Source organism: Nicotiana attenuata, unplaced genomic scaffold (genome assembly GCF_001879085.1).
Source record: "Nicotiana attenuata strain UT unplaced genomic scaffold, NIATTr2, whole genome shotgun sequence".
Classification (NCBI taxonomy): domain Eukaryota; kingdom Viridiplantae; phylum Streptophyta; class Magnoliopsida; order Solanales; family Solanaceae; genus Nicotiana; species Nicotiana attenuata.
Window position 1 is genome coordinate 1076506 of NW_017670247.1, and position 11422 is coordinate 1087927.

Sequence of the window (11422 nt, forward strand, 5' to 3'; positions counted from 1 at the left end):
TCCTGAAAATTTCAAAGCAAGTCTCATCTTCAAAAGTGAAAACTTCAATGCTGAATTATATTTCCCAAAAGAAAAACTCTCGTCGGACCTTGTCATTTGCGAGGGTCTCAAAACTTACTAAATCCCGTTATCCAGGAGAGTACTGAAAACTTACGGCCGAGCCTGTCGGGCACCTGCTTTCTTCACGGAGGGTTTCTCCGAAACAAACAAAATTTCCTGCCCCTGTTTTAATCAAAGAAAAATCTTGTCAATTTGAAAATGTGGTGGTTAGTTTGCGGCATTCTTGCTGAGGGTGGCCTTTCTACCGTCATGCTTTGTGTTGCTCGACTACATCTGACTGGCAAGGAATTGTTTCACCTTCTGATTGAACCATAACCACGGAACCCTGAATGACCTGAGCGCCCTATATTCAACCTGGTGTTTTAACCCTTCTGTCTTTCCAATCTGAATCTCTGTATTTCTCCCTACAATTCACAAAACCACTTGATCACTTGAACCTCGGCTAACACCTTATTTTTCATTGTGCATCATGCTATTTCTGGCATATTGTGGCCGCACTTCGCTTTGTGCAATTGGAAGTTGGTAATAAGCTTTGCGATCCCTCTTGTTTGCTTAGTAAGGCTATCATTGGAAAAAGCCTTAAAGAAAGTAGACCCAAAAGGAAATGAAATGCAATAACTTCGAGGGTTATGAATAAAGGAAAAGATTCAAAACAGGAAGTTTGAGGAAGAAAAGGAAAAAGGAACTTATTTGAGTGAGGTTGCTGGCATCAATGATCATGACATGCATTTAGGATTAATCAGCCTAGTCCATTCAGTCAATCCCCTTTCAGTCCTCACATTTTATGCTTGGGGTCCCCATGATCCAATTCCTTTGCAAAGTCAACCACCTTACTCGGCTTGCGGCGCCCTGAAGGGTTTTCACCAGCAAACCTCTCTCATTTGTTGTTCATCTCTCAACTCACCGTCGCATTACGGTGCCCGTGAGGGTTTTCACCAATAAGACTCTCTCATTTTCTCTCAGCTTTCAGTCGCCTTACGGTGCCCGTGAGGGTTTTCACCAATAAGACTCTCTCATTTATTCATTTTTTCCTTCATAAAACGGAGTGTTGCCCCCTGATATGAGTCATGCCTCTACTTGCTTGACTTGGCATCCCTCGAAGATTGATCGGAAGGTCTTTCTTTGGACCGTAGTGTGGGTTTCTTTGATAGGGTTAGAAAGAAAGGATATCATAAAGGCTCAAAACAGCTTGAATGGGTTCAAAATTATAACTTTTGGAATCAGATCTTTTACAAAACTGCAACTTCTACCCCAGTTTCCTTGCTTGGGGGCTTTTGAATTTTTATTTTGATGGGACCGAACCGTGAGGATGCCTACATATCCTTAGAAGGAATCAGGTCGAACGTAGTTCATGACATAGGAATTACTTTGTTTTTTCGTACCTTTCTCTCTCTCTTTTCTTTTTTCTTTTTCTTCTTCTTCTTTTTTTTCTCTTTTTTTTCTTCTTTTTCTCTCTTTTCACTCTCTTCTTTTTTTTTTCTCTTTTTTTTTTGCTTTTCTTTCTTTTGCTTTACTTACTTTTTTCTTTCAGTTTCTTTTCTCTTTTCCTCATCTCTTTTCCTTTTTCTCTTCTTTATTTATCTTTTGTATCTGTGTTTCTAAACTTTACTACTGATTCCAAAAGAGGGGTATGAAAGGAAGCAAATAAGGCTCAAAGGGGGGGGGGACAAAGGATAAAGTGTTTAGATAGCAGAATAAAATGCCTTCGTCATTTCAATCTTCGAAAACACGCCAAGTACAAACAATGCAACTTAAACCAAAGAAATTATACATAATATCTGTTGACTTCATCAGAATTGATAGCCATATCTACACACTTGCCTTCTACATCTGTTAAATACAAAGCACCATTGGACAACACTCTCGTTACCACGAACGGCCCCTACCAATTTGGGGCAAACTTGCCTTTTGCTTCAGCCTGTTGTGGAAGGATGCGTTTCAATACCTGCTGACCCACTTCAAATTTCCGGGGACGCACCTTCTTGTTGTATGCTCTTGCCATTCTCTTTTGATACAACTGGCCGTGACATATTGCTGCCAGTCTTTTCTCATCAATCAGACTCAATTGCTCCAATCGGGTTTTGACCCACTCATCATCATTAATCTCTGCTTCATCATCACACTCTATTTCTTAGATTATTATTTCAGAATTAGATTGGCTTTTAAGACTTGGCTGAAGATTCCTCATGCATATCATGTCATTGAAGCCAGCATAAAAAGAACTGTACAAAGAAGAAAAGAAAACAAAAATAAAAACTATCAGGAATGATGGAAAAGGGAAATTGCATTTCATTGAAAATAAAGGATAGAAGGGTTTGTACATCAAACAAGCAAAAAATAAAAATCTGGGTTACAACCCTGGAATAACCTAGATTGAAAGGAAAACAAAGCAAACTACCAAAACTCCTTCCGAGTAGAGAGAGGAGTAGCCTTCCAATTGTTAAGCTTTACTTTCGGCCCGACGAACTGCACATCCGTTTTGCTGGAATCTTCTCCAATTTCAACAATGTTCACATCATCAAACAACCTCTGGAATCTTTCAATTAACTCTTCATCAACGTCAACCACAGGATCGGGAACTGCTGACACTGGGTGTTTCACGGCACCGGGCTTGACAAATGACCTGGAGAGACGCGGGATAGGCTTCGGATGTGCCCACGCCTTCTGTTTCAACCTTTTAGCCCTTTTCACGTCTGCCGCTGTGGGTTTGAATCCCAAACCGAATGTATCCAAGTTTTTAGGCGGAGACACTGGCTGCACGATACCCTGTAAAGAAGCGCCCAGGCCTTTGCCTGGCACAAAGCCATTCTTCAGCATTTCAGACGTCACCATGACAGATGCGGAGGCTAACTTTGGAGTTAGAATACATTTCCCTTCTGGAACCTTCTCAACTGGCACTGTTTCAGAAACTTGGTAGACCCAAGGCCCCTGATCGTCTTCGGCCTCAATAAATGGGACGGAGGCATCATTGTAAGCAACCGAGCTCTCATCACCATGTACGACAATATCCTGTTTGTCCCACTCAAACTTGACCATCTTGTGCAAAGAGGATGGGACTGCTTTGGCGGCATGTATCCAAGGCTGACCCAGCAACAAATTGTAAGAGACGGCCACATCCAGTGCCTAGAACTCCATGGTGAATTCAACTGGTCCTATTGGTAATTCAAGCACTATATCTCCAACCGAATCTTTTCCTCCACCGTCAAAACCTCGGACACATATACTGTTCTTTCGGACCCTCTCAGTATCAAACTTCAACTTGTGCAGAGTGGAAAGAGGGCAAATGTTTGCACTGGAACCATTATCCATCAGCACCCTAGTGACTACAGAATCTTCACATTTCACTGTAAGATAGAGAGCTTTGTTGTGTTCGGTACCTTCCACAGGCAACTCATCATCAGAGAAGGTGACCCTATTCACCTCAAATATCTTGTTGGCAATCTTCTCCAAATGGTTCACTGTAATTTTATCGGGGACATGAGCTTCGTTCAGAATTTTCATCAGGGCCCGACATTCATCTGAATGGATCAACAATGATAGCAAGGAAATCTGAGCAGGAGTCTTTCTCAACTACTCCACGATGGAGTAATCTTGCACTTTCATTTTTCTCAAAAACTCCTCTACTTCTTCTTCAGTGACTGCTTTCTTTACTAGAACTGGATTATCTCTAAATGTTTTAGCTTTCCTCAACTCTTCCGGGGCAAAGCATCTTCCCGAACGAGTTAATCCCTGGGCCTCATTGACTTCTGCTTTCACTTCTTTCCCCTTATAGGTCACTATCACCCATTCATAGCTCCATGGGACATCCTTGGTGTTGATTAAAGGTAGTTGGGTTACAGGCTTGATGATGATAGGGTCCGTACGGGCACCCTCTACAACTATGATAGGTTTATTTGTCAATCCCGGCACGATCACCTTTGACTTTTCTTGCTTTGCTACCGCATCACTTGTGGATCTCTTCTCAACTACCACAGAAGGTTCACCGTTTGTCATGCTCAACTTGTTCACTGATCCTTCAACCATTGGTTTTGTGACAATTGTTTCCTTGACTGGCTTGACCTCACTAGATCGAATCATCATAACAGATTGCGATGGCTTCTTGGGCTCCCCCTCCTTGTGTACTATCTCGATCATGTTTGTTTCATCGTGAGTTGGCAATGGGTTCTGATTGATGTTGGGTGCTTCCGGAGTTTGGAACACAATCTGGTTTGTGTCAATGAGCTCTTGGATGGCATTTTTTAGGTGCCAGCACTTTTCTGTATCATGCCCCGGAGTACCCGAACAATATGCACAACTCAGGAAGTAATCAAGATTCTTTGGAGGAGGGTTTGGCAATTTCGACTCAATTGGCCTCAGCACATCCAACTGCCTCAATCTCTGGAATAGGCTAGTATAAGACTCCCCCAACGGGGTGAAAGTTTTCTTCCGCTGCAACCTCTCGTTCCTGAATACTGGCTTGGGCCGGAAACTTGGACCGGCAGGGTTACGGTAGGCTCGTGGAGGTGGGTAAGCATTTTGTGGAGCTGGGTAGGTGTTTTGTGGGGTTGGGGCACGCCACTGTGGGTAAGAAGGGGGTTGAGTGTACGACTGGGCGTGGTGGACGGAATACTGAGGGTCTGATGAGGGGATGTAGTGTTGAGGTGGGTTATATGGGGTTTGGGTGTAGGTTCGAGGATAGGGTCGAGGCTGGGTATAATGGTGTGACGTGCCCCTCGAACCAAGCCACGATCCTGAGTCAACTGTTGCAACATCCTCTTTCTTTTTCTTTCCGATCACTCCTCCAGTACCATTCTGGATGGTGGTTGCTTTGATGGCCGAGTAGCTCATGATTTTGCTTGTTTTAAGCCCTTCTTCCACCATGCCGCCCATCTTCACTACCTCCTTGAAAGACTTGCCTATGGCCGATATCAGATGGCCAAAGTAAGTAGGCTCCAGAGCCTGCAGAAAGTGCTCCACCATTTCATTTTCCTCCATTGGAGGGTTGACTCTTGCCGCTTGTTCTCTCCAGCGAAAACCATATTCTCTGAAACTTTCTCCTGGTTTCTTCTCTATCTTAGTCAGGGACAAATGATCTGGAACAATTTCTATGTTGTATTGGAATTGCCGCGCAAATGCTTGGGCCAAATCATCCCAGGTATACCATCTGCTGTGATCCTGACGTGTGTACCATTCTAACGTCGCGCCACTTAGACTCTGGCTGAAGTATGCCATTAACAGCTCATCTCTACCACCAGCTCCTCTCATTTTGCTACATAATCCCCTCAAGTGGGCCACCGGGTCTCCGTGCCCGTCATATAGGTTGAATTTAGGCATCTTGAATCTAACAGGCAACTGAACATCAGGAAATAGACATAGATCTTTGTAGGCCACGCTCACCTGGCCCCCTAATCCCTGCATGTTTCTGAACGATTGTTCCAGGATTCTTACCTTCCTGAACATCTCTTCCTATTCCGGATTTTAGGTGGTTTCTCAGTCTCAACAGGGAGGTCGAAACGAGGAGTGTAAGAGTGATGATCTGGGGCCTTGAAAGTAGGCTCTGGGGGATAGTACTGATTGTCTTGGGTCTGGAATAATGGCTCACTGGAGGATCGATGGAGTGTAGTTGGAGGGGGAGGGGGTGCTACAAAAACAGGGGTGGTTGATGGAGGGGGTATGGGATTGTTTTGGCTGGTGGTGCTTGTGGTGTTTGAGAAGTGGTACCCTGATAGTGGTGGTAGTGGGTGAAGCCTGGTGCATGTTGTGGAAATGAATCAACAGCGGGAGGTTCTTGAGATTGAGCTAATGGTGGGATGAAAGCGGGGTTGGCAGGGTATGATGGTGGGGGATGCCCTTTCACCCATGCTTGGTACATTTCGGCCATCTGATGCTTCAACTTATGTAGTTCCTCTTTCAGGTTAACCTCAGACTCTTCTCCCTCTCTCAACGGATCGATAACACTTGCGTCCAGTTCTTGGCTAGCCATGATCAACTTGTTTTTAGACCTGGTGTTGTACGGGTGGGTTTCCAGAATGCCGAACAAACTAACCACTTGCCTGAACTTGATGACAACAAGCAAACTTGTTAGCGATTAAGAGCTTAACAGGTAGGCAACCGCACATTGGGGATGCAATGCACCTAAGCAGTTAACCATTTCTATTATGCATTTGAACGGCTGCTTGCTTCATCCCGGCTTTCACTAATTCTTTTCATTTTGCGTTTTTCTTTTTCTCTTTCCTTTTTATTCCCACCTTTCTTTGTTGGTACTTTTCCCTTCTTTTATTGTCTTCTCCTCTCTTGTTTTGCCATTATTTCTTTCCCCTCGATTTATTTCCACTCGTTTTTTCTTTTTCATTTTATGGTTATGATCGAATCCTATGTGGATTACCTACGTATCATGACGCCGCATGAATAAGACCAAGCATAGTTCTGGGAAATAAAAGAAGGACACATTTTTTATTTTTTTCTTCAAATTTTCTTCAAATATTATAAAATAAAAACAAAATAGACACATCCTAATTACAACGACTTCCTTACAGACTTAAACATTTTCAAAAACTAAAACAAGACTCAAAATGGACTGACAGACTCTAAAAGAAATTACAACACAGACTCGAAAAATAAAATCAAGAGTACATAAGTGCTTCCACTGCTGCTCCAGTTGGCCTTGCTGCGGGCCTATGCGTCAGGTCTTCTTGAAGTCAAAACAAGTCATCCATGATCTGTTGGACAAAAATCATAACTGAAGCGAAGAACGTGGACTGGGTCATGTCTTCACACTCGTTGCATTTCATCACAATGTAGTCCGCAATCCTCCTAACCTTTTCCCTGATAATACACTTCTCTTGTAGCAATCGTCCAATATGCTGAGATCGGGCCCCCAAAACTTGTTCGGCGATATGATTTTGCTCTTGAAGTTGCTGCAGGTCCTTTTCTAACTGCGACATCAGGGCATAGCAATGTTCCCTTTCTGCTTTGAAATCTCTTGCCTGCTTGGTCATTTCGTTTTCAAGGACATTGATCCTTTTCTTTAGACCCCCCATTCCTCTGTCGTACTTCTCTTTCAGCTGTCGGACGAAACTTGCCCGTCCCTCCGCAATCTTAACTAACTTGGCTTGGGCTTTTGCTAACTCCTTTTCAGTCTTTTCCAGGTCCGCCTTGTAATCACCCACCTTTCTCCTAAGGCCGTTTATGAGCTTCTCATCCTGTCTACTTCTAGCCGAATTTTTGGCGGCGATTTTCATTCTTTGAATTTGAGCTCGTAAGGCTTCATTTTCTTGGGCCAATTTCCTTCTTTCTCCTTCAGCTTCTTGCAGTTGTAGATCATTATTGAACTCAACGTTTCTCAATTTCTCTTCAAGAGTGTGAATGGCAGCTTGGTACTTTTTCTCCTTCTCTCCCCAAGCCAGCCTTTCCTTGACTTTGTCATCGAAAGCCTACACATGTGGTCTTTTTGCTGGTCTTTCGGGCTCTGGTTTGGGCTCTGTATCATTGCTTGCACCTTTCTTTCCTTCAAACCACGCTGCATAATTCGGATTCACCTCCCCTTTGGCAACATCTGGTACCTGGGTGCCATTTTTCAGATACCGACAACTGTTCCAATCCTGCTGGACTAAAGCCTCTGGCAATGCGGCCTCTGGATGGAGTTCGATGACCTGGGTGGTTAGATCTTCGTCTTCAGGTACCACCTGATATCTCCCTAGCTGCCTTAAGACCCTCTGTGGTGCGTACGACAGGACACTCCGCAAACCCATCAACATCAGATAACCCTTTGTGGCTATCATATATATGATTTCTGTCATCGAGAGACAACCTATAATCCATTTGACTTGACTTGCTTTTAGAGCTTTCAAATGGGAGATCTAAGCTTCAAACCCTTCTGGAGCATTGTAATCTTTCACGCTTTCCTCGTAGCTTTTGATGAAATTATCTTTGCTTAAACCGTAGCTCATAAACTTGGGGTGGTGGCGGAGATGCTCGATCAACCACATTTGTAGAAGAACACTGTAGCCCTCGAAGAATTGAGCCCTGGATCTACAGAATGTCAATGCCCGGTAAATATCTGCCAGTACTAGAGGAGCAAGTGTGCGATCTTTCTTTGTAATAAGAGTTTGTGCAACTCTAGCCATGCGGGTATCTACCGTCCCCTCAGCATTTGGAAAGACTATGATTGCCAGGAACGCAACTATGAAGGCGAACCTACGATGAATTTGCCAAATGTTCTTGTCCTGTTTGTTGTTCAATCCTTTTTCATGTGTTTCGAACCCGACCGAATGCCCGAATCTGGAATACAAAAATTGAAAGGAACAGCACTCGTTGTCCACATGAGCCTTCTTCATTTGTTTGCTGATATTAAGAAGATCAAAGAATTTGTGCACTGATGGGGCTCTTGGGAATATCAACTGTTGTTTTCTCAAGTCCCGGCCAAAATGGATGTACCCAGCTATTTCTTCCAGTCTAGGGGTGAGCTCAAAATCCGAGAAACGAAAGACATTGTGCACAGGATCCCAAAAAGTTACCAAAGCTTTGATCAAATCTTCCTGTGGTTTGATTTCCAATATATCAATAAGAGCAAACAACTGTTCTTTCACCAGTCTTGACCATCTCCGTCCAAATCATACCACCACATGCGCAACTGCAACTGAGCCTGCTCTATGACTAGTAGTTTTGGGTCCTGGACAATGTTCGTCTTGGTACCTATGAATGGTTAGGGTTAGGGTTGACTCTGATAGACTTTTGAGGAAACAGTTTTCGGCTCCCAAAAGAAAATGACCTTTCCCCTTCTACACAAAAGTGGCTGCTTTCGTAAATGTGGCCCCTTCGCAATTTCAAGTAAACTTTGAGGCCGGGGGAGATACTTAGAAAAATGACCCTTTACCGACAGACTTGTTCGTTCTCTATGAAAATAGCCCTTCGACAACTGAATATATTCTAAGGCTATCTCGGTGAAAACGGTGCCGAAGCTGGGTCGGCTTATTCTTGACTAAAGACCTAACTACGACTTCACTTATTTGGTTAATTTTGCAAAAAGAGGCCGAACCCTATGCTGGTTGCATACGTATCCCACATCCGATGAGAATTAGACCTGCGTAGTTCGGGCAGTCTTGACATAATTTTAAAAGAAAACACGAGTGACTCATTTTAAAAAGACTCTTTTTGCTTTTTTTGCTTTTTTTAAACGTGCCTAAAGCAAACTCCGGTTTTACTTTTAGAACCGTAATTATGTCACGCGAACGTGTACACAACCACGATGGTGGATTAAACGTGCCTAAAGCAAACTACGAATATCATTTTAATGTCTAAGTTATAAAATTAACACGAGGGCCATAAGCATTCAATTATGGATGGTGCACCTCGGCCTAAAGGACTACATTTAATTAAAGAGGACTATATTAATAATTTTTATTATTAAGAAAGTTGGTCGAAGTTGCGCGAACGCATACTCCGAGTTGTTTTTAGAATCGTAATTATGTCACGCGAACGTGTACATAATCATAATAGTATTTTAAACGCGCCTAAAGCGAATTACGAGATTTCAAGGCATTTTTTACACTAATTAAGATATCGATGTGGGGGCCATAGACTAGGTGATTGTATGGCACACCTCACTTTTACTAAAGGAGAAAGCATTCAACTAGGTGAACTACGGATATTCATATTTAAAATAAATAATTTGACATAGGTATCACAATCACACCATAGGAGCCATACCCGTAGTTGTGATGATGTAGTTAGATACTTAAAGCAAACTACGAGATTCATATTGAAACAGTGATTCAAGATAAAGTGATCAAGTCTATGGGTTATGAATTTACTTGGGAAAAATATTTTATTATCACTTTTGAAGTGCGACATTTCCTGGATTTCAAAACAGTACACTCAAAACAACGCCTTAATAGAAATCGTAGTAAGATGAATGTGATAATAAGTCCGTCTTAACGAGCTTAACTAAAATACATGGTCTAATGAATGGACTGAATAGGAATCAAGGTGGCTTGACATGATATAAAGCAATGACAAATATAGAAATGGGCCAAAGACTTGTGAGTCGGATGGCCTTAAATGGATGGAATCCAAAAAAAAACCAAATAGCCCGTAGAAAATTGGATAGGCCTGTGTCACTCCCTTATTAGGCCCTTTTACAAACTTTGACTCAACTAGAGCATCAAAAAGCATTAATACGCATCTGGGATTTTGATAACACAAAAGGAACTTTGCAAATCACACTCCAAATTTTCATTACAACTAAACATAATATTGAATTAACATGGCTATCGGTAGATTCAGAAACGTGGAGATTCAGCTTTCAACTTTAATGAATTTGGAATTAGTCCACCTAGATCCAAACTTATTAAGAGAATATTTAACAGACTGACTAAGAAAAACTCGTCCAACACAATTACTCATTTTTTAACAAAAGGGAATGGGTTCTGATGATTGTTCCGGCATAGATTCAAAAATATTTCAACTGAAACATCTAATTTTTACCACCAAAACTGATAGATTCAGCTGACAATCCAAACTTGAATATAGCCAAATTCAACATCTAATAACTGAAACCACAATATAATAGCTTGAAGATTCAATATTACATGAAAGATTACACGTTAAATACAAGTCTGTATTTATCGATATGCAGAGCAGAACACTGGTTGACAAAAGATAGGAAATATGAGCTAATCAGATAAAAAAAACCATTTACTGAAGAAAAACATTGATTAATGCATCAATCTCAACACATATACATCTTCAGATTCATTTTGCAACCCAAGGATTCAAAGAGGTACCTGGATTCAGCAAACAAAAGCAAATGAATTCGAAAATCAGCTAATGGCAGCTTGCAAACAACAGGTTCAACAGCAGGGAAACAGCAATAACAATCCACACAACAGCTTCTAAATCAAGTCATGCCTCAGCTTCAGAAAACCAGCAAACCCAGGAAAGATTACTTCCAAAACTTTTTGCCAAGAGAAAATGAAAGCTCAGAATTAGATTTTTAGAAGAAGTCTTTCAGCCGGTTTTTTTTTTTTTTTTTGGTATCTGGTCTCTGATGTGTTTTTTTCAGAATTTTGGTGCAGAGAATAGTGCTTAAAGTCTGTGTGAATGAAAGAAAAAGGCACAACTTATAGGCCTCTAAGGCCATGTGCTCAAAAACCAATCAAGGAAATATCCCCAGCCTGCAAAAGGCATATTCCAACTGCCTGGGACAGCTGGTTGTCCCTTATTGGCTCGGCACATTTGTGCTAACCAAATAGGGACAGCTGCCCCCTTATTCTAGAAGCTTCTTGTACTAACTTTATCCACAAATTTATTTCATACCCTTCCCAGACCCCTTAAGTTTCTTATTTGTTCAATTAACCCCTCATACCTTCCATTTGCTTAGAAA